The 21,954-nt window shown below is 47.1% G+C and overlaps 1 long non-coding RNA gene across 1 annotated transcript in view; it reads right to left on the reverse strand.

The window, feature by feature from the left end:
• Positions 1 to 11,602: 11,602 nt before the first annotated feature.
• Positions 11,603 to 21,954, reverse strand: part of LOC135057966 (uncharacterized) — a 48,664-nt gene continuing 38,312 nt past the window's right edge. The window contains exon 3 of the long non-coding RNA XR_010244494.1: positions 11,603 to 15,954. This is a non-coding gene — a long non-coding RNA (uncharacterized LOC135057966). The remainder of the gene's footprint in view (positions 15,955 to 21,954) is intronic.

Below are 21,954 nucleotides of genomic sequence, written 5' to 3' on the forward strand. Positions count from 1 at the left end.
AGATGCAGAAGCAGAATATAGGTTTAAACTGTATTTACTGTATATTATGTATGCAGGGGGAATCCAGAGGAGACCACCCACAAGAGCAGTTGAGAAAGACATAGCCCACCTTTTCAAATCCACCTATGACCTCTTCTGTAATGTAAAGACACATCCCTGTGTCCAATGGACAATGAGATTACAGTGACCATTGTATTGTGTATGCATGTTGTGTATAAAAAGCCCATTGTTGCCTGGCCGGTCAGAAGACTCTGAACGCTTTCTATCTGACTAGCGGAGGACCGGCCGGGTTGTGCTTGCGAACATTCTCACGTATGTACATTCTCTGTAGTCATTATTCTGTTTAGATTTATCTTGTTAGCCTGTAGTGTATGATTTGTACTGTTTTACCTTTTGGAATTAATCCACTGTGGCCTTAGAACCCTGTGGTTGCAACTACAAATCAGTGTTGTGTCTTCACTTTCCTGCAAGGGCTTTAAAGTGTATTTATCTGTATAAGGTGTATAGGCATTGATAAGGTGTACGCACTGCGGGTACTTTATACCGTCAGCGCTACTTAAGGTTTAAGGTATAACATCGTTGCAGTACTTTGCTGCTAAGGGTTTAAAGTATAATCATATCATTGCATTGTATCATTAACAAGGTTTAAAGGTTATCAATTGTGTGTGCTCACGCTGTGTGTACTCTGTACACTCAGCGCGACGTGTGTACGCCAAGTACGTACCACGTGCGGGACTCTGTACGCAAATAGCGTACAAAGTGCGTAGCACGTGTATCCAGTCTAGCGGCCATAGCGGCTCCACGGTAATAGTGTATCTAGAGGTATAGCTTTTCGGTCTAAGATAATATCGACATTATCATAATGTACAAGATTAATAATAGCAATGCACTGTAGAGGATACAACATATTCCTGCACAGTATAATGTAACATATTACAGTAACACAGTCTGGAACCTGATCCCTAGAAGAGGTGTTAGGCCCTCAGGCAGGGGGGCCCACCGGGGGTTTCTCCTGTGCCCCTGTGGGTCTGTCCGACCCTGGTGCTGAGATACCCCTGGATGTCTCTAAACAAATCAGCCTTTTCTGCATGCATTTATAAGCATTGCAAGTAAATGATTTAACATTTTAACATTTATTTAAAAAAAAAATGGACATTACTACCACTGGCGTAACTACAGCCCCCACAGCCACTGCGTAGGCTTGGAGGCGGCAGGCTTGGGGGGCATGCAATGATTCCCATGGGGACTAGCTGTCCACATGTAAATCATACTTGCCTACCCTACCGCGTGCCCCAAGAAATTCAATTACTCTCCTGACTCCCGCAATCCCCCACCGCCAGATGATGCAGATGCCACAGTACCCGGCGCAGGATGAGTGACATTTAAGGTCACTCGGAGTTGTGGGTAACAGAGCAAGTAGACTTACCCGGAAGCAGGGTTGGACTGGCCCACAGGGGAACAGGGGAAACCACTGGTGGGCCCCACTGCCTGGGGACCCTCCTCCTCTAGTGATCAGGTTCCAGACTGTGTAGTTGAATTATACATTATACATATGTTACCTTGTACTGCACAGGACTATGGTGTATTCTCTACAATGCATTACCAATATTAATCTTGTACATTATCATGCACGCACTAGCAGTATTTATATATTTGTCAAGGGGCCCAGCCCATGCACTCACTAATGGTTAGTCCAGAGGTTCCCAAACTGTGTGCCTGGGGTGCCTCGGGACACTTGCAGGGGTGCCCTGGGTTGGTGGTCCAGGACCAATTCAAATTATTCATGGTCAATATCAGTGGCGGAACAAGCAAGCGGTGGGCCCAGGTGCAACAAAATGCTCTGGGCCCCCCCCCCCCCATTCCATCCAAGTCCACCCCATGGGCAGTGCGCGCCGTAGGCGCGCGCAAAAATACATAGTGGCGTGGCTTCGTGGGGAAGGGGTGTGTCCACAAAATAATACCAATTCATAAAACGGTGCACAGTAGTCTCCATTCTTCAAATTACGCCGCACAGTAGCACCACTACACCAGGTAGAGACCCTTTTACTCCTTACAGCGAACAGATTCCCCTTTTTACACATAACGGCAGACAGCGTGCACTTTTTACACATAACGGCAGACAGCGTGCCCTCGTTACACATAGCGGCAGACAGCATACACTTTTTACACAATGGCAGACAGCGTGCCCTCGTTACACATAGCGGCAGCCAGCGTGCCCTCGTTACACATAGCGGCAGACAGCGTGCACTTTTTACACATTACGGCAGACAGCGTCCCCATTTTACACATTACGGCAGACAGCGTCCCCATTTTACACATTACGGCAGACACCATACACTTTTACACATAACGGCAGATAGCGTGCCCTTTTTACACATTACGGCAGGCAGATTCTACCTTTTTACACATAGCGGCAGGCAGATTCCCCATTTTTATACATAGCGGCAGGCAGATTCCCCATTTTTATACATAGCGGCAGGCAGATTCCCCATTTTTACACATTGCGGCAGGCAGATTCCCCATTTTTACATTGCGGCAGGCAGATTCCCCATTTTTACATTGCGGCAGGCAGATTCCCCATTTTTACATTGCGGCAGGCAGATTCCCCATTTTTATACATAGCGGCAGGCAGTCCCCCCTTTTTACACATTGCGGCAGGCAGTCCCAACAGAGAAAGAAAGAAAGAAAGAAAGAAAGAAAGAAAGAAAGAAAGAAAGAAAGAAAGAAAGAAAGAAAAAGAGAAAGAAAGAAAGAAAGAAGAATTATACTTACCCTCTCTGTTGGCTCAGGCTCCTCGGTGCAGCTTCCCGGGCAGTAGAGAATGAGGAGGAGGGAGGTGAAGGAGGGAACCGCAGCAGCGCTTTGTTACTGGTGGAGGCGCTGCTGCTGCTGCCCCTCTGCTTCCCTATAGGCTGTTCTCAGAGACAGCCTATAGTGAAGCAGAGGAGCAGCAGCAGCAGCGCCTCCACCAGTAACAAAGCGCTGCTGCGGCTCTCTCCTTCACTGAGACTGTGACCTGTTTGTATATGAGGGAGGGAGGGACGGACCCTCCTCCCTCCTTCGTGTGCGGGTGGCCAGCCGCCAGAATCGTTCCTTATGACGGGCGGGTCACGGGAGCGCTGGTGTGCGGCTGCGGCATGACATACAATGAGTCATTGTGACTCATTCATGTAATGCCGGCCGGCGGCTGTGGGCCCTTGAGTGCGGCGGGGCACCAGTGCAATGCACTGCCTGCCCCGCCAGTAGTTCCGCCCCTGGTCAATATAATAGGCAAACCAGTGCTGGTGGCTGCCAGTCATAAAATATGTGGCCAAACAGAAGCAAATCTTGTCCCTCACCACACAACTGACCCTAAGGATGACATATAAATGCGATCTACTTAATGTAATATTTCTTTCTAAATTTCTCACCTTCATCCTCCTAAAACCCACAGCGCCATCTGTACTGCAGGGAGAGGAGACCGGCGGCCGGAGCCCAACGCTGCCGGAAGCATCTCATCAGGAGGATGTAGGACACATCCTGGGAGAGCCACAGGTGTAGCACAGCAGCGTGGGTCCCAGCCATTAAGGGGTAGTCTGTGCGAGCAGGGAGGTGAGTAAAGGACAGGCACAGCACTGAGCATACCTGTACTGCTGGGCATCTCTCCTCTGTGCTGCGCATAGTGGGGGTCATTCCGATCCAATCGCTCACTGCAGTTTGTCGCAGCACAGCGATCGGGTCAGAACTGCACATGCGCCGACGCTGCAGTGCGCCGGCGCATGGCAGCTTTCGTTACCTAGAGATCGCCTCTGAGACAGGCGGTCACTAGGTGGGAGGGGGCTGAATGGCGGCATTAAGCCACTGTTTAGGGGGAGCGGTCCGGCCAACGCAGGCGTGGCTGGACCATTGGGGGGGTGGGCCGCGGCAGCTGCGTGACGTCTCACGCAGCCGCTGCATGATGTCTCACGCAGCCGCTGCGGCCAGCGGGAGCGTCGAGCAACTCCTGGCCAGCCGCAGGAGCTGCGTTGGCTGGGAGTTACCCCTCAAATACAGAGGCATCGCCTCTATGCGATGTTTTTGTATTTGTGCGAGGGGGCCGGCACTGACACGCGGGGCGGACTAGCCCTGTGCTGGGCGTCCCCCTGCATGTCTGAGTTTACGATCGTAGCTGTGCTGAATTTAGCACGGCTATGATCAACTTGGAATGACCCCCAGTGTGTGTAGAAGTTCTCTGTATAGAGCAGTGTGTGTATGTATATACAGTCACTCCCTGATACTGGGTATACAACTGTCCCCACCCCCTCTACCACTGGGTACTCATGCCCGCACCTTCCCCTGTACTCACCTTCCCCTTCCTGCCTCAGATTCCCCCACTGCCTCTGAGCTACTCCACTATCCTTTTCTCCCCCTGTTTACCCCTTTCTCCCTCCCTGTCAGCTACTGGATGCTCACCTCACTTCCTGCTACTTGGTACTCACCTGTCCCCACCTTCCCCTGTACTCACCTCCTAACATCCACCCTGCTACTGGGTACTTCCCCCCTGTCCCTGCTACTGGGTACTCATCTGTCTCCACCTTCCCCTGTACTCACCTTCTAATATCCCCTTTAGGTTGATCAATAAACCTCTAGCAACAAGCATGAAACCCCTAGCAACGAGCGATTCTCCGTGATGCATGGGATAGCTACACAAATTCAAATGACATACCTCCCCAAAATACCAAGGTTTTAGTGGGTCTTAAGTTTTAGGGTAAGGCATTGCTATTAAGCAATTAAGTTTTCATATAACAACAATTTCTTAACAGATCAGTTAGAAAACATTTTTAAAAATGTGTGATGCACAGGACTTTATGTTCACTTTCTGGAGAATCGCCCATTACACCCCTGGCAACGAGCATGGAACCCAGAGCATGAAATCCCTGGCAACGAGCAGGTATTTTAACAGTAATTAGTAAGCCTTACTGTGTGGCATAATGCATCACAGGCATTACGGTGTGTGGCAAACAGGGGCGTATCTATCCTTTGGCCAGGATGGCACTTGCCAGAGGCGCCGGCAGAGGAGGGGCGCCGCCTGGCGGTGTCACCCGCGGGCAGAGGGTATAATGAAATAAAACATGCAGTCTGGGGCACATTGGGCCACCGGGAGAGATTGCCGCTATCCTGGCCCACCCTTCAATGTGATCGGCACGCATATGTCACCTGCCGGCCGGGCCGGCCGCCGTGCTTCCGGTATTTGCGTTCCGCTGCAGAACACAAAATGGAAGTTAAGCCTGTCACCCTGCCTTCCTGCGGCTTCACATGCAGATACATTGGCCGTCCAACAGCCTCCTTGCACTCACTGATGAGTCACCGGCAGTTCTTGGAGCAGCGGACTGTAGCTCAGCCAGGGAGAGGGAGCAGCAATCAGCAGCCACCACCTGCAGCAGCGTTCCGCCCACATTACTTCTTTCAGACTTCGGAGGCCAGACCGCTCCTCTCTTCAGCAGCCTGTGGTTTGTGTAAGCACAGTATACTTGCTATATGTGCATGTACAGTATGCTCTGTGTGTGTCTGTGTTTGTGTGTGCGGATATGTACTGTATGTTGTGTGTGTGTGTTTGCAAGTATGCCCTGTGAGTATGTATGATATGTGTGTATATGTATGCTGTGTGCGTGTCTAAGTTTGCCATGTGTTGGTCTGCCATGTGTATGTATGCTGTGTATATATGTGTGTGTATGTATATATATATATATATATATATATATATATATACAATTTATATATATGCGCGCGCGTTTGCACCTGTCCCAAATAGAGAAACCATGATGGACGTAGAAGTAAAACATAATCCACATGCTATGTTCAGTGTGACTGTTGGAAGTGTACACTTTGAAATAAGAACATGTCAAACACATGGCAGATTGCTGTACTTAGGTTTGTTAGCAACTATTAATTTGTTTTGTACATATTTATTAAGCTTTAATAATATATTTTCCACACAGCTTTTTTTTAATATGTATTATGTGTAAATGACACTTACAGTATGTTCTCCACCTTTGCAATGTACATGACACGCTATATACACGTTTTAAATGCTGTATCATGGGATAGTATCGGTGTCCTGTCACTAGAGATGTTGGCAGTCGAAATACCAACAGCGGCACCAATCTCCAACCCCCTAGCCCCCCTTACCCATAGTCTAACCCTAACCCTCCGAAGTGGTCCCTAACCCTCCCTCCCCCCAACCTAACCCTCCCCAGGGTTGCCTAGCCCTATGTTACCCTTCACACTGCCTAACCAAGGCAGGCTAACCTCAACTCTCCTCCCGCAGCCTAAACCTATCCACCCGCCCCCGTCAACTCTTGGGCAGCTCGTCAAAACCTTGTTCGGGATCCCGGCGCCGGGATAGTGATCAGTGTCGGGATCCCAGCGCCGGCATTCTGAGTAGTGACGAAAATCCGGCATCGATATTTCGACTGCCAGGATCCTGATCGGATCCCATATAACTACATTATTGTCTATAAACCACTTATTGTCTATGACTTTTACATGCTGTATGTTTAGTAAAATATTTATGGTCTGTATTATAGTCATAGTATCATCCATATACAACCTTCTCATGCTTTTGTGTTGCCTTGGTTTCCAATTTTTTTTGTAAATTGTGTTAAATCTGTGCGCATGCTATTGCTGAGTGCTTGTCTTCACATATGCGGAGGCTTGTGCCAGGTATTATGTGGGGTTAGGTACGGGAAACAAGCAGTTAGGATGCCGGCAGTAAGAATACCGACACCGGCATATCCCAACTGCCTGAAATCCCGATAGGGGTGCTAATGTAAACTAAGCCTAAACCCTAATTTTCCCTGTTGCAACCTAATCCCCTCCCTGCAGCCTAATCCTAATTCTCCCGTCCTGCCAGGATCCCAACTTCAGAGTGGCTCCTCAGATATCCCAGCATCACTTACTATTCCGCAGTGCCGTGTGTGTAAGGGGCTCTACTATTTGGCGTAACGTGTATAATGCGTACTACTGTGCGGGGTAATGTGACTTATGGACGCTACTGTGTGGTGTAATGTAAACTGGTACTATTCTGTGGCCATGCTCTAACATTCCCCAACATGCCACTGAGAGCACTAAACAGGCAACTCGGAGCATTGGACATGTTTTTACATGAAAAAATAAAGTATAAAAAAAAAAAAAATTTAACATTCCTCGCAAAGTGGCCCTCAGCTCTAATGGTAGCAAGGGGCCAGATTTATGGTAGAGCTGGTTAACTGTAGTGCGGTGCCAGACATCGGCCGGTCAGGCACCAGCTCTGTGCTACTTTTTCCCGATTTGACCCACCCAGAGCCAGATTAATAGGGGGCACAAGGGTTAAGTACCTCAAGACCCTCCTCTCTTAATTCAGCCCCCGACCCCACTCTGGCTGGCTGTTGCTGCTGTACCCTCTCCCGTGACCTCCCCGTGCCTGCTCTGTAGAGGCCGGGATCACTCTGCAGTCAGCATAATAAAGTCATGACGTCCGCTCGCTGAAGTATGAGTGTAGACTGAGGAGCCTGGTGCCGCCGCCACTGATACAAGAGGATAATCCAGAGCTGCTGCAGAGGAACAGGGAAAGGGGAGGGGATGGCAGTGGGTGGATGGCTGCTGCAGAAGCAATGGGGGAGGGGACTGAGGCCAAGCTGCTGCAGAGTCACAGGGGAAATGGACGACTGAGGCTGCTGCAGGGGCACACAGGGAAGGGAGGGCTGAGGGGTACTACTATGTGGTGTAACGTGAATAACGGACACAACTGTGTGGTGTTATTTGAATTGGGGGTAGTATTGTGTGGCCACGTGCTTTTTTCGGTCTTCCCCATTTCAAATATATGGGGGGGGGAGGGCGCCGGTCCCTTACTTTGCCAGGGGCGCCTGGACCCCTAGATACACCTCTGGTGGCAAATGTATCACAGCCATTGTAGTGTGTGGATTATTGTGTCAGGGGCATTGTGGTGTGTGACATAATGTATCACAGCTATTACGGTGTATAGCATAATGTATCACAGACATTGCAGTGTGTGGCATAATGTACACAGGCATTGCGGTGTGTGGCATAATGTGTCAGGGGCATTACGGTGTGTGGCATAATGTGTAATGTACATTACGGTGTGTGTGGCATAATGTGTAATGGGCATTACGGTTTGTGGTATAATGTGTAAGGGGCATTACAGTGTGTGGCAAAACATATTACAGGCATTATGATGTGTGGCATAATGTGTAATGGGCATTACAGTGTGTGGTATAATGTGTAATGGCCATTATGGTGTGGTATAATGTGTAAGGGGCATTACAGTGGGTGGCATAACATATTACAGGCATTACGATGTGTGGCATAATGTGTAATAGGCATTACTGTGTGTGTCATAATGTGTATGGGGCATTAACATAAGGAGGAAAAATTACAAATAATGTAAGGGGCATGAACCAGTATTTTTTTCCTGTGGAGGCCAATGTCTGGCCGTGAAGGTTGCAAAACTGGGGTATAAGGTAGTCTTTTCCTGCAATGTCATGCCCCTTGCAGTGAGGCCATGCCTCTTGCAGTGATGCCACACGCCTTTTTTGGAGTGCACACAGATTCTTTCCTATGCAAATGGCAAATTGGGGGGGCAGAAACCTTTTTGGCATGGGGGAGCAAAATTTCTAGTTAAGCCACTGATGTTGGTATCCATGCAGTCATTAGGTCGACCACTATTGGTCGACATTGACATGGTAGACATGGACACATGGTCAACACATGAAAATGGTCGACACATGAAAAGGTCCACATGAGTCTTTTAAAAAAAAAAAATTTTAAGGAACTTTTCCATACTTTATGATCCACGTGGACTACGATTGGAATGGTAATCTGTGCCGAGCGCAGCAGTAGCGGAGCGAAGCACCTTGCCCAAAGCATGGCGGGCAAAGCGGTGCACTAATTGGGGTTCCCCGTCACTTTACACAGAAAACTACACCAAAAAAAGTAAAAAAACTCATGTCAACCTATTCAGGCGTCAACCTTTCATGTGTCGACCATTTCAATGTGTCGACCATGCCCATGTCAACCAATAGTGGTCAACATACTGACTGTCGACCATAACATGGTCGACCATTCATACCGGAACCCTGATTAATACATATATATGCACAGTGAGCAATAAAAAATAGACAATATAAAAACTGGATAAGTGATACCAGGTCACAAAACAATTGGTCACAGGACATCAGGGGTAATCAATCAATTTTTCAGAATAAGTCTCTCCAGGGCCGGCTCCAGGCATGTTCAAATAGAGCGGCCGCGCAGGGCGCCACCCTTAATGGGCGCCGCGTGCTGGCGTCGCCATATTCGAACCTGGAGCCAGGCGAGTAATGCTGCACTGCCTTGAACTCTTGTGTGCACTATGCGCGCTGAGTGGCGCCGGTGTCTAACGTCAGATGCCGGCGCCGCGCAGCACGCATAGCGCACACAAGCGCTTTGGAGGCCGCCCGCCCGGCCCAGCACCCGGATCCCCTCCTGGCCCAGCACCCGGATCCCCGCCCAGCTGCCCGGCCCAGCACCCGGATCCCCGCCCGCACCCGGACCAGGACCCGGACCCGGCCCCGCACCCGCACCCAGCCCTGCAGACAGCAGCACTCCTCCCCCTCCCAGCGCCGCAGGTATTTTTTGGGGGGGGCAATTATGTATTGCACTGTGGGGGCATGACACTGTGTGGGGTCATATCTGCACTGTGGGGGCATGGCACTGTGGGGGCATGGCACTGTGTGGGGGCATTTATCTGGCACTGTGGGGGCATATATGGCACTGTGGGGGCATTTCTGTATCTGGCACTGTAGGGGCATTTATGTATCTGGAACTGTGGGGACATATCTGGCACTGTGGGGGCATTTATGTATCTGGCACTGTGGGGGCATTTATCTGGCACTGTGAGGGCATTTCTGTATCTGGCACTGTAGGGGCATTTATGTATCTGGAACTGTGGGGACATATCTGGCACTGTGGGGGCATTTATGTATCTGGCACTGTGGGGGCATTTATGTATCTGGCACTGTGGGGGCATTTATCTGGCACTGTGGGGGCATTTATGTATCTGGCACTGTGGGGGCATTTATCTAGCACTGTGGGGGAATTTATCTGGCACTGTGGGGGCATTTCTGGCACTGTAGGGGCATTTATGTATCTGGAACTGTGGGGACATATCTGGCACTGTGGGGGCATTTATCTGGCACTGTGGGGGCATTTATCTGGCACTGGGGGCATTTCTGTATCTGGCACTGTGGGGGCATTTCTGTATCTGGCACTGTGGGGGCATTTCTGTATCTGAAACTGTGGGGACATATCTGGCACTGTGTGGCCATTTATGTATCTGGCACTGCTGGGGGGCATGTCGTGTAGCTGGCATGGCTGAGGAGCATATCATGTAGTGTTCCCGCTAGGCGTCTGTGGCTAGGCAATTTGTCTAATGTGCTCTGCCTGGCGCAAAGTGTCTAACGTGCTCTACCTGGCGCAAAGTGTCTAACGTGCTCTGCCTGGCGCAAAGTGTCTAACGTGCTCTGCCTGGCGCAATGTGTATTAACTGCACTACTGTGTGGTGTAATGCGAATTGCCACTATTATGTGGCCACTGGCCACGCACCTTCCCCACGAAGCAACGCCCCTAAATTTTTGCTGCGTGCCACTGTCCATGCTTCACCATGTAGGTAGATGAGCACCAAGCATTACAGTATGTACATCATTTTACCCTCCTAACTTAAAAATGTGCCCTCCCTGTGATCAGCACCCTGCCCTAAAAAGTGAACACTTATCATGTGTAGCTGGCACTGCTGGGGGGCATGTCATGTGTAGCTGGCACTGCTGGGGGGCATGTCATGTGTAGCTGGCACTGCTGGGGGGCATGTCATGTGTAGCTGGCACTGCTGGGGGGAGTGTCATGTGTAGCTGGCACTGCTGGGGGGCATGTCATGTGTAGCTGGCACTGCTTGGGGGTATATCATTTCTATCTGGCACCTCACATTATGTGTATCTGGCACTATACTGGAGACATTGTATGTAAGGAACACTACTGTGGCTGTTATGTGTAAGGCTGCTAATTGTGTGCGTAGAGGGGGTGTGAAAATATATTTATTTATAGTCTAATAATATGAAGTTATGTGGCCACGCCCAGTTTTCCTGAGGCCACGCCCAGTTTTCCTGGAGCGCACGCGCCTTCGGCGCGCGCATAGGGGTTGGGGGGGGGGGGCGCTTTTACATGTTCCCGCTCAGGGTACTAGTAGGCCTGGAGCCGGCCCTGAGTCTCTCACCATGACTTGGTGCTGCGGTGGGCTAGCTGGTTGGCAAACAGGGTCCTGGGCTGAAAAGCTCGACACCACTACAGATGGCTTAATCAGACCATCCAAATAGATCATCCCTCCTGTGTCCGCGGGTACAGCATGTAGTCCAAACAATGCATTTTAGTATTATACCTTTCTCAAGAATTTTTCGGGAAATTACCAGGTAGAAGTGCTTCACCCGGTATTTTCATTTTTATTTTTTTTGTATTCATATCATTTTTATTTTGGAGGAGAAAATACAATTCAGCTGGAAAAAGCGTGACAAATATATAAACAATAAACAGATGGCTGAAAGGCCGGTGAGAGTATAGACATATAACATTTCTCCAAGAATGTAATAAAAAAGAAAGAACATGTAAAGTATTAACATCATACATAGAGACTAGAGACTTATATAGTAAGACATTTTCAGGGGGTAGGAAGATACGAGAACAGAAAAAGGGAGTGGGGTCGTGGGGTTCCGAGCTATAATAGAGACAGGAAATATTTGGCGGGGCAGATAGGAAAAGTATGTAGGAAGGGAGGAACAGAAAAGAGAGATCAAGTAATATAGAAGAGAGAAGAAAATAAAGAAAAAGAAGAGGTTCTCCGAAGAGTCGGGGGTCTGAGAGGCAGAGAGGGAATGAGGGGAGGGGGAGGAAGAGAGAGAAAAAAAAGGAGGGGGGGTGTAGGGGGAGGTATAATAGTTATAGAGCTGAGTCTATAATTAGTTTAATCCAGGAAGGGGGTGGTCATGGTATATGTACCAGGGGAGCCAGATAGAGTGGAATTTTTGTACTGTTTTGGCGGAGACTGGTCATATACTCCATGTTTGCGACAAACCAGATTCTATTCGTAAATGCCTGGCGGTTGGGAGCTTCGGGATTCTTCCAATTACGTGCTATTTTGAAATTTAGCTGCGCAAGAGATAAAAAGGATCAGGTTTTTCGAGTCTTTAGAAATTTAATTGGGTGGTGTGCAAAGGAGGAGGTTCGTGGGTGAAAGAGGCGCTGGCAAATCAATTAATTGAGAGAGGAGCTTGCGGACCATCGCCCAATATTGAGCAATCACCGGGCAGGTCCACCAAATATGATAAAACGTGCCTACTTGACCGCAGTTCCTCTAGCAAAGGTTGGAGGTATCAGGATAGATCCTATGCAACCGATCCGGTACCAAATACCATCTTGTGTATATTTTGTATGAGTTTTCATGAATGGCTACGCTGATGGAGTATTGTGAGATCGCAGTGTGGATTGTGTCCCAACTTCCTCCCCAAGGTGATACCCTAGATCCGCTTCCCATGCTAGCTCATGCGGTTCAAGAGGGGGAGGTTCAGGGTTGAGGGTATTTTTGTAGAGAAGAGAGATAGTGCCCTTGTCAGTAGAATTGTAAATGCAGAGTCTCTCGAGAGGTGAGGGGACCGGTAGAGGGAATGGCAAGTGTAGAGAAGAGTGAAAGTGGCGGATATGTAGGTATTGATAAAACAGGGAGTTGGGTAGATCATATGTAGTTTGCAAAATGGATAATAATTTAATGGAGTGTGTCCCTGTGAAATGGTGGATTCTAGTAACACCTGCCGAGATCCAAGGGTGGGCCATTCCTTGAGAGAGTCCCGGGGGAAATGCTGGGTTGCTCCAGATGGGAGTCAAAGAGGAGGGATGGGTAGACAATTTTAATTTTTTGTTCAGGTTCTGCCAATGTTTAAGTGTGAATTCTGTTGTGGGAGAAGGGCAGTGGGGTGGGGAGTGTTGTTTTCGAGGGAGCCAAGGCAAGTAAGAGATCAATGGGACTACCATTAGATCACTCTCCAGGTCAACCCATCTTTTGGTATGCTTTGGGACATGCCAGGCAATCATTTGGCTCAACCTGGTCGCATTATAATAACGCTGAAGGATGGGAAGGCCTAGACTGCTGTTCCGAGAGTGTTTAGCTAAAATATCCCACCGGATTCTAGGTTTTTTATGGGTCCATATGAATTTGCACAAAGAAGATTAGAGAGTATTAAGAGTCCGAGGGGGTATCGAGATTGGAAGCGTCTGGAACAAGTATAGAAGTTTGGGGAGGGTGTTCAGTTTTATTGAGTTAATTCGTCCTACCCATGAGAGAAAGTAAGATTCCCATTGATGGATATCATTAAGGATTGATGTGATGAGCGGGGGATAATTAGCCCTGTAAAGGAAACTGTAAGATTTAGTGATGAAGACCCCTAGATATTTGAGCGAGTGTCTGCTCCAGGAAAAGTTAAAATTCTCTTGTAACTGAGACTTAGTTAGTTTGGGGATGTGTAAGGAGAGGGCTTCAGATTTTGTCTGGTTAATTTTATATCCCGAGAGATTGCCATATGTGGATAGTTATCGGAAGAGATTCGGAAGGGAAATAGTCGGGTTCGTTAGAGTCAAAAGGATAACATCGGCGAAGAGGGAGATGGTGTATTGAGTATGGTTGATATAAACCCCCGAGATGTCAGGATTAACCCAAATGCGATTTGCGAGGGGTTCAATGACAATTGCGAATATGAGGGGGAGGATAGTCGGTATTTTCGTTTTTTGTGTGAAAGGGGTTTTACTGTTGTGCATCCTGGAATTGAGGGGCATGCATTCCCAAAACACAAGATTGTGACACAACCTAAGTTTTTGCTGCAAGCGAAAGAAAACTTATTGTAGTTATTCAATTTTTAACTATTTATGATGCACAGCCTTTAATATTTACTGCATTCATAAAATGTATTCCCAGGTACAGCTATATATGAGGAAAAGATGCTGATAGAGAGCGATAGGTTAAAGAGGTGAGTAAGGTGGGAGCAGGCAGTGGGGGAGAGGGAGCGAGGAAGATGGGAGGGGAGGTGGTTCAGGGGGCAGGTTGAGGGGGGAAGATAAGATGAGGAAGTGGACTTCCTTGTCTGAAGTGGGACGGAAGGAGGACAGGGTGGTATAGATGGAGGGGAAAGATGATAGGGGCTGGGGGGCAGCAGAGGGGTGATGGGAGGAGATGTCGTGTTGGATATCCTCAATTTTGGTGACGAAGAAAGAGGCAAAGTCAGTGGCAGTGAGGAAGGATGGGAGGGGAGGGGAAGGGGGGTGAAGGAGAGTGTTGAAAGTTTCAAAAAGACAGCGTGGACTGGAGGACTGAGAAGAAATGAGTACTTGGAAAAAGGATTGCTTGGCAAGAGAAAGAGCAGAGCTGTAAGGAGAGAATAAACTTGAAATGGAGGAAGTCCGCCAGAGAGTGAGATTGGAGCGTTCTCCGGAGCGTGAACATTTTTATAAGAATTGTGTTAGTTTGGTGTGCTGGGGTTGGGGTTTGGAGCGGGGGAGGGGGACAGAGGAGAGGGGGGCCACAGAGTCAACAGCAGTGGTAAGGGAAGAGTTATAGAAGGAGGCTGCCTGGTTGGGACACGTCATAGTGGAAAGAGGAGAAAGGAAAGTCTCAAGGGAGGACAGTATAGCGGGGTCGAGAGACCCAAGATTGCGTCTGGTGATGGTGGGTCTGGGCGTGGAGAGGAGAAGGGAAGATGAGAGGGTAAAAGAAAGCAGATGGTGGTCAGAGAGGGGTAAGAAAGAGTTTGAGAAATCAGAGAGATCATATCGGTGGGTGAAGACAAGGTCGAGGGAGTGGCCGAGATTGTGAGAAGAGGTGGAGGTCCATTGAGAAAGTCCAAAGGAGGTGGAAAGGGCAAGAAGATTAGTGGAAGCCACATTGGTGATGTCAATAGGGATGTTAAAGTCACCGAGGATGATAGAGGGGAGGTCAGAGGAGAGAAAGTAGGGAAGCCGGGCAGCAAAGTTGTCAAGGAAAGGTGAACAGCAGCGAGGGGAGGCGGTAGATCACTGCCACACGAAGGTGAATGGGGTAGAAGAGGCGGATAGTGTGTACCTCAAAGGTGGAGGTCAGGGAGGGCTCAGGTAGGATGACAAGAAAGGTGCAGTTTGGGGATAGAAGTATGCCCATACCTCCACTCTGACCATGTGGGTGAAAAAGAGGCCTCCATAGGAGAGGACAGCAGGGAAGGTGGTGTAAGAGGAGGAGAGCCAGGTTTCAGTCAGTGATGGCGAGAAGGTTAAAAGAGTGGGAGATAAAGGGGTCGTGGATAGTTGGCAGCTTGTTGCAGATTGATCTAGCGTTCTAGAGTGCACAGGAGAAAGGATGCGAGGGGATGAGGGAGATGGGGATCAGGTTGGCTGGGTTCTGAATGCGTGTGGGTGGTCTGGAAATTGGGGGGGGGGGGGTGACTTAGCAGTGAGGATTGGTATGGAACAGGATTGAGGAGCCATAATCCCATTACAGTAGTGTTGTTCAGAGGAATAATATAGAATGGAGTGGGTGTAATATAGAATGAACAATGAGAATGGGGGTGTTGTAAAAGCAGAGACAGTGCAAACCGGCTTTTTTGGTAAATAATGGAAGGAACAGAAAGGCTGAGAATGTTACACAGTGGTCGTAGATAGAATAAATGAGGTGCAAAAAGCAATGTGTGAGAGCAGTATGCCTGTTACTTAATCAGACAGGGAGGTCAGTGTCCAGGCTGTGCAGGCTGCAGGCGTTGGTGGTAGTGGATTAGGTAACTCACTGTAGTTTGTTGATTGCAGTTCTTTTGTGGAGGTGGGGAAGATAGTCTGCTGTCCTTCTGTTTCTCTCCTGTTTATCTCTGTATATGTCCAAAGGTCATATCCTCATACTTAACACTAAATAAGCATGTAAAGTTGCAGTAGTGAGATAAAGTTGCAGTTACCTAGCACAGGAGGTCATTCCGAGTTGTTCGCTCGGTAAAAATCTTCGCATCGCAGCGATTTTCCGCTTAGTGCGCATGTGCAATGTTCGCACTGCGACTGCACCAAGTAAATTTGCTATGCAGTTAGGAATTTTACTCACGGCTTTTTCATCGTTCTGGCGATCGTAATGTGATTGACAGGAAATGGGTGTTAAATGACGTTTAACAAGGTTACACAACTGCGCCTGCGTGCAAAAAAATGTTATGAATATTGTGTTGAAAGAAAGAAATCAAGAGAGGGTATGTAGTACAATTAATAGATTAACGTTTATTAGCATAAGTAGTGTAAAGTCAAAATTTGCCTATTGCAATTATGTAGAGAAAAATAGGGGGGAGGGAAAAATAAATAAAAATAAAAAATGGAATACCAGTAAAAAATAAAAATAAAAAATATATAAAATAAGATCAAGCTTCGTATGCTGCGCATGAAAAAATGGAAAATATTAGAAAAATGTAAGTCCCAAGTGTGTGGTGTGGATAGAGTGTGGCGTCCCACCTCTTTTCCACCTTAAAGTAGTTCTGTACTTTATATAGTGACACAGTGGAAATTGAAATTTCTGGAATGACAGGGGAATTCTGGATTCCAGAGTCCGTGACAGTTGTTAATAAAGTTCTCCTCTTTCAGAGGCAGGTTCTGGTCCGGATCAGATGTTTTTTATTGTGGGGTACTCCAAAGTGGATAACGGTGGGACAAGGTATCAGGGAATATGTAACTGTAAACTCCGGGCTCCCCGCTTGTCTCCTCTGTCTTGGACGGCGAAAGACGCCCGTAGCCACGGACGTCCACTGTCCCCCCTATTTTTCTCTACATAATTGCAATAGGCAAATTTTGACTTTACACTACTTATGCTAATAAACGTTAATCTATTAATTGTACTACATACCCTCTCTTGATTTCTTTCTTTCAACACAATATTCATAACATTTTTTTGCACGCAGGCGCAGTTGTGTAACCTTGTTAAATGTCATTTAGTAATCTTCTGGAGGCTTTAGGGTTTAGCCTCACACACGTACTGCTGCCACCTTCATAATATTTGTATAAGTAGAGCGTTGGTTACTTTTGCATTTAGGAAATGGGTGTTACTGGGCGGAAACAGGCCGTTTTATGGGCGTGTGGGAAAAAACGCTACCGTTTCCGGAAAAAACGCAGGAGTGGCCGGAGAAACGGGGGAGTGTCTGGGCGAACGCTGGGTGTGTTTGTGACGTCAAACCAGGAACGACAAGCACTGAACTGATCGCAGATGTCGAGTAAGTCTGGAGCTACTCAGAAACTGCTACGAGGTGTGTAATCGCAATATTGCGAATACATCGTTCGCAATTTTAAGATGCTAAGATTCACTCCCAGTAGGCGGCGGCTTAGCGTGAGCAAATCTGCAAAAATCAGCTTGCGAGCGAACAACTCGGAATGACCCCCACAATTCAAAGAAGCATGTAAAGTTGCAGGAGTGAGAGATTGTTGCAGGAGTGAGATAAAGTTGCAGTTACCTGAGGAAGACAAAGAGAAGATAGGGGTCACATCAGCTGAAGCATCTCCATATATCTCCAAAGTTCATATCCTCATACTTAACACTAACATACTTCACAGCTAAGATGCTTTGCAGTCAGAGGCTTACTTCCTTCCCTACACCTCTTCTCCATCTGTAATCCCTGCACCTCTCACTCCCTCGTTACATTACTCCTGCACCTCTACTGCTATCTCTCATCCTTGCACCTTACTTCTACCTTTTCTTACTTACCCCGCTCCTCTTACTTCTACCTTTTCTTACTTACCCCGCTCCTCTTACTTCTACCTTTTCTTACTTACCCCGCTCCTCTTACTTCTACATTTTCTTACTAACCTTGCTCCTCTTACTTCTACCTTTTCTTACTAACCTTGCTCCTATTACTTCTACCTTTTTTTACTAACCTCGCTCCACTTCTACTTTATCTTACTAACCCCCTGCACCTCTCATAGTCCCTGTCTACATGTGCGGGTGTGATGTGGGTGGAGCGGAGGCTACAAGTGATCACTGAGAGCTGGGTTGGACTCCGGCAGGGACTGATTGCCTTGCCCACATCTCATTTCCCCCAACACAGCTGCCTATCAGATTGGCAGGAGGGGGAGGGGGTGGGGTTGGTCAGCGGATGAACGGAAGCACCTCCAGACTCCAGTCCTTCATTCAGGGATCCGCAATCGACCACTTTCTGTACTACTAGGACCCTGGTCTATGTTTACATAGGGGGTGCAGTTCCTTCTTTGCACATGCTGTGCTCCCTGTGATGAGCTCCTTCTTTATAGAGCTGCTCCGCCCCAGCTTTCTAATAGTAATCAATGTAATGTGTTCTCCCTTCCCTCCCCCTGGTCAAATTGTGCATGCCACCATGTCCCCCACAGGCCCTAGGTATCACCATGCTCCCCCAGCTGCAGGGTGTATGTCTCACCATGTCATTCCCCCCAGACCTAGTGTGTGTGTCACTATGTCCTCCCAGACCCCAGTATATGTATCACTGTTACCCTCCCCCAGGCCCATGTCACCATGTCATTGCCTCCCCCTCCAGGACCCAGTGTGTGTGTGTCACCATGTCCCAAGGCCCAGTGTGTGTTTGTGTCACCTTGCCCCCCCTCCCCCTCAGGCAACATTATGTGTATCACCTGGGGTCCCAGGCCTCAGTGTGTGCATCCCATTGCCCCACCCCCTCAGGGACCCACTTTGGGCATCACATGTCCTCCTCCCCCAAGCCCTTTTTCCTTCCACCCCTTTTCCTTCCACGTCTGCCCTCTTTACCACTTAATGTGATCCTCCTCTTCTGCTGAGGTGATGGAGTCCTGCTGGCAGCTGGTCAGAAGCAATGTTGAGAAACCTGAGGGTGGCAGATGAGTACAGTCTTCTTGTGTTCTAGCTTCCATACCTGGGCGACAACTCTGAAGGTTTTTATTTTTAGATTACGGGTCTATGGGGGTCATTCCGAGTTGATCGCTAGCTGCCTTTGTTCGCAGCGCAGCGATCAGACTGAAAATCGGCATTTCTGCGCATGCTTAAGCACCGCAATGCGCACGCGTGATTTACGGGTACAAAGGCATTTTTTGTTTTGCACAGGTTCTAGCGAAGTTTTCAGTCGCACTGACGGCCGCAAGAAGATTGACAGGAAGGGGGCGTTTTCAGGGAGTGTTTGCAAAAACGCAGGCGTGTCTGAAAAAACGCAGGTGTGGCTGGGCTTTCGATGGGCTGGTGTATGACATCAAATCCGGACACGAATAGGCTGAAGTGATTGCAAGAGATGTAACACTGGATGAAGGGCAATGGGAGCCCAATTTAAATGATTTATTTCATACAAATAATATAGGGAATGGCAAAAGAAATTGCCAAGGAACAAGATACATATACATATAGTTATAGGAGATTACACAAATTAAGTATGACAATATAAAAAATAATCATTAACAAAATATAAAAAATAAAAAATCATAGAGAATACAATGGGAAAGTAGTAGGTCATAAGGTTATGATCAGTGCACTTTTTTTTCTTTCACTTGATTTGTAGTAAAAAAAAATGTCACCATGTTTATACACCCCCCCTTTCTTTTTTTTTTTGTTCATTTCACGTCAATGTCACTAATAAATCACTTACACTGGCTAGCTCAATTGATTGAATCCATTTTAGCTAGCGCAATAAACTTAGAATAAAGGAATCACTATAATAAAATTGGCTCCATATGTTTAGCCATCGTAGTAATATGCTTGAACAAGCATATAAGTCACTATATTTAGACCGGTGTTGTTATATATTTATAACAGCTTATTAACAATTAATGTAGTTCACAGTATATTTTTTTCACATTGAGAATAATTCATATGCCAAAAATGAAAACAATTTCATGGATAAAATGAAAGAATAGATCAACACAGTTTGCTTATTTAATTTATTTACAGTCACACATAATTATCACAATTTTAATAATAAAATAAGGATGGATATTTCAAAAAAAAAATGTTTTGATTTACATAAACTAAACATTACCACCTAAAACGGTATAAATATTAATAATAGATTTATGTGGATAAAGTGTGGGAAAGACAAATAATATGAACCTCAAATCCTAAATAAAATATAAATATAGAATAGGTATGTCCATGAGAGGGGCAGATTATATATAATGAATTAATTTATGTGGCAGAGCCCTAATGTAGGGAAAACGGAATTATAATAGTCTAATGAGGAGAAATGGATCCAATACACTCATATATGATATTCTGAATGTGTGATCACCCAATGTATAGATCAATAGTAGGGCGATTGTTCATATCATATGCATGGAGCTTATACAGGTTCCAGACAAATTTTATCACCCACTAATAGCAGGAACTGATGCGCTCTGTCTCTAATTAACAGCGGGAGCAGGTGCGCGGACACAGAGCCCCGTACAATAGACAACATCAAACGCGGCTGACGAGCAGGAGATTTGAACTCCCTGAAATCATAATGATTGGATGTTGCTCCTCCAGACCATCTCGGATTGGTCTACTCTGACTGCCCCATATATTAGTCATTGACGGCGGGCGGCGGCCGGCGGCACTATGAGCCCTGAGTAAGCTTGTAATAAGTGAAATGCGCATCGGCATACGATACATCCTGCAAACAATACATTAATATATTAATGTAATATGCATGTAACATTGATTAGCAACTGTCCAATATAAAGGGAAAGGAGCCTTTGAAACCAAGGGGGTCATTCCGAGTTGTTCGCTCGGTAAATTTCTTCGCATCGCAGCGATTTTCTGCTTAGTGCGCATTCGCAATGTTCGCACTGCGACTGCGCCAAGTAAATTTGCTATGCAGTTAGGAATTTTACTCACGGCTTTTTCTTCGTTCTGGTGATCGTAATGTGATTGACAGGAAGTGGGTGTTTCTGGGCGGAAACTGGCCGTTTTATGGGCGTGTGGGAAAAAACGCTACCGTTTCTGTGAAAAACACGGGAGAGGATGGAGAAACCGAGGAGTGTCTGGGCGAACGCTGGGTGTGTTTGTGACGTCAAACCAGGAACGACAAGCACCAAACTGATCGCACTGGCAGAGTAAGTCTCGAGCTACTCAGAAACTGCACAGAGATGTCTTTTCGCAATATTGCGAATCTTTCGTTCGCAATTTTAAGAAGCTAAGATTCACTCCCAGTAGGCGGCGGCTTAGCGTGTGCAAAGCTGCTAAAAGCAGCTTGCGAGCGAACAACTCGGAATGAGGGCCCAAGCGCACTTATAGGCTCTCACAGTGTTATTTAGAGCACACACAGGTATAGTAGCAAATAGACCAGCGGGAAGTACAGATTAAATCCTGTCTGAATAACTAATCATTGCCTGCTACAGGGAGGGGATGCTCACCCTGCTTGCAGGAATACTATATGTGGAAAAGCATTAATTATTTATTGCATGGATTGATTTAACCATAATTAAAGAAGTATTGCCATACAGTGCATATTCTGTCAGTCAGAAAGATGGGTGTGGTTCGTTTTATCGGCATGCGTTTGTGCGACAATGTTTGGATCGACCACGGTAGTTCGAACAATACAACTCATCGACTGTCTGTATATCGGCAGTAGCTTTAGTTCGACATGTATTTGTTCGACCATAACAAATGATCGTCAGCTACTTTATCGAATAGTTTAGTTAGACATAACATACTGTTCGACATAATATAAATAGACATGGATTAAGATCGACAGTAGTTTGTTCGACAACAGCGTTAGACCGACAGTAACTAGTTCGACATTAAATAGGCCGACTGCCATTAGTTCGAACATCTTTTAGTTCGAAATTTGTTTTGTCGACCGTTACTAAATCCACCGCAAACTTGGTAGACAAAACTTAGATCGACACTTAAAATGCTCGACAGGTAATATGTCGACATATACAAAATCGACAAAACTTAGATCGACACTTAAA

Source organism: Pseudophryne corroboree, chromosome 3 (assembly GCF_028390025.1).
Source record: "Pseudophryne corroboree isolate aPseCor3 chromosome 3, aPseCor3.hap2, whole genome shotgun sequence".
Lineage (NCBI taxonomy): Eukaryota > Metazoa > Chordata > Amphibia > Anura > Myobatrachidae > Pseudophryne > Pseudophryne corroboree.